The sequence below is a fragment of the Scomber japonicus genome, chromosome 24 (assembly GCF_027409825.1).
Source record: "Scomber japonicus isolate fScoJap1 chromosome 24, fScoJap1.pri, whole genome shotgun sequence".
In the NCBI taxonomy this organism is placed as follows: Eukaryota; Metazoa; Chordata; class Actinopteri; order Scombriformes; family Scombridae; genus Scomber; species Scomber japonicus.
In genome coordinates, this window is record NC_070601.1 from 229,413 (window position 1) to 231,912 (window position 2,500).

The 2,500-nt window shown below is 45.8% G+C and overlaps 1 protein-coding gene across 1 annotated transcript in view; it reads right to left on the reverse strand.

Moving 5' to 3' along the window:
* The window catches only part of LOC128354570 (uncharacterized), a 31,655-nt gene that overhangs the window by 6,264 nt on the left and 22,891 nt on the right, over positions 1–2,500 (reverse strand). The window lies entirely within an intron of this gene.

Sequence of the window (2,500 nt, forward strand, 5' to 3'; positions counted from 1 at the left end):
ATACATCCCATAATATATATATATATATATATACATCCTATAATACAGACCCTTTCCAAAAAATTAGAATATCATGGAAAAGTTGTTTAATTTCCATAATTCCATTCAAAAAGTTAAACTTTCATAGATTATAGATTCAGGGCACACAATTTAAACGATTTCAAGTATTTATTTGTTTATTTTTACATAATTTGGGCTTCCAGCTCATAAAACCCACGAAAACAGGAATTCAAAAAATTAGAATACTGTGAAGAAATCACTATTTACTTCTCAGTTTTTGCAGAAAAAAAAGAAAGAAATTAGGATCACATCAAATCAATCAAAATATGGTACTTTCAAAACGATATGTCAATATTCAATACTTGGTTGGGAATCATTTTGCCTTAATCACTGCCTCGATGCGACGTGGCATTGAGGCAATCAGCCTGTGGCATTGCCTGGGAGTTATGGAAGCCCAGATTTCCTTGATGCTTGCTGTCAGCTCTTCTTTGTTGTTGGGTCTGGTGCCCCTCATTTTCCTCTTGAGAATACCCCATAGATTCTCAATGGGGTTTAGGTCCGGCGAGTTGGCTGGCCAGTCAAGCACTGTGATATCATGGGCATCAAACCAGGTTTTGGTGCTTCTGGCGGTATGGGCAGGGGCCAGGTCCTGCTGGAAGATGAAATTTGCATCTCTATACAGATCCTCAGCAGAAGGAATCATGAAGTCCTCTAAAACATTCTGGTAGACTGTTGCAGTGACCTTGGATTTAGGAAAGCAGAGTTTACCAACACCTGCACCGGACATTGCACCCCAAATCATGACTGACTGTGGATATTTCACACTGGACCTCAAGCAGCTTGGGTTCTGTTCCTCACCCGTCTTCCTCCAAACCCTTGGACCTTGATTCCCGAATGAAAGGCACACTTTACTTTCATCGGAAAAGAGGACCTTGGACCACTGGCCAACAGTCCAGTCCTTCTTCTCCTTGGCCCAGTAGAGACGCTTCCTACGTTGCCTCAGGTTCAGAAGTGGCTTGACCCGAGGAACCCAACAGTTGTAGCCCATCTCCCGGATGCGTCTGAATGTGGTGGTTTTTGAAGCTGTGACTCCGGCCTCATTCCACTCTTTCTGGATCTCTGCCAGATTCTTGAATCTTCTCTGTTTGATAATCCGCTGAAGCCCACAGTCATCTCTTTTGCTGGTGCATCTTCTCCTGCCACATTTTGCCCTTCCACTAGACTTTCCATTGATATGCTTGGACACAGCACTCTGTGAACAGCCAGCCTCCTTAGCTATGAACTTTTGTGGCTTACCCATCCTATGGAGGGTATCAATGATGGTCTTCTGGCCAGTTGTCATGTCTGCAGTCTTCCCCATATTGAACCGAACTGAGACAATTGAACCACACTGAAGCAATTTAATTAAAAAAATAAAATTTGGGCTGATTTCTTCACAGTATTCTAATTTTTTGAATTCCTGTTTTCGTGGGTTTTATGAGCTGGAAGCCCAAATTAGGTAAAAATAAACAAATAAATACTTGAAATCGTTTAAATTGTGGGCCCTGAATCTATAATCTATGAAAGTTTAACTTTTTGAATGGAATTATGGAAATGAAACAACTTTTCCATGATATTCTAATTTTTTGGAAAGGGTCTGTATACATCCCATAATATACATCCCATAATATACATCCCATAATATACATCCCATAATATATATATATATATATATGTATTATGGGATGTGTATATATATGTATATATCTTGTCTCGTCCTCTTATCCTGGTCGGGTCTCGGGGGCAGCAGCCTAAGCAGGAAGTCCAGACTTCCCTCTCCCCAGCCACTTCCTCCAGCTCTTCCCGGGGGATCCCGAGGCGTTCCCAGGCCAGCCGAGAGACATAGTCTCTCCAGCGTGTCCTGGGTCTCCTACCGGTGGGACGGGCCCTGAACACCTCACCAGGGAGGCGTCCGGGAGGCATCCTGACTAGATGCCCGAGCCTCCTCATCTGGCTCCTCTCGATGCGGAGGAGCAGCGGGTCTACTCCGAGCTCCTCCCGGATAACTGAGCTTCTCACCCGATCTCTAAGGGAGAGCCCAGCCAGCCTACGGAGGAAGCTCATTTCGGCCACTTGTACCCGCCATCTTGTTCTTTGGGTCACGACCCAAAGCTCATGACCAGAGGTGAGGGTAGGAACCCAAAGCTCATGACCAGAGGTGAGGGTAGGAACCCAAAGCTCATGACCAGAGGTGAGGGTAGGAACCCAAAGCTCATGACCAGAGGTGAGGGTAGGAACCAAGACCGACTGGTAAATCCAGAGCTTTGCCTTTCGGCTCAGCTCTCTCTTCACCACGACGGATCTGTGCAGAGTCCGCATTACTGCAGACGCCGCACCGATCCGCCTGTCGGTCTCACGCTCCATCCTTCCCTCACTGTGAACAAGACCCCGAGGTACTTGAACTCCTCCACTTGGGGCAGGATCTCATCCCCGACCCGGAGAGTGCACTCCACCCTTTTCC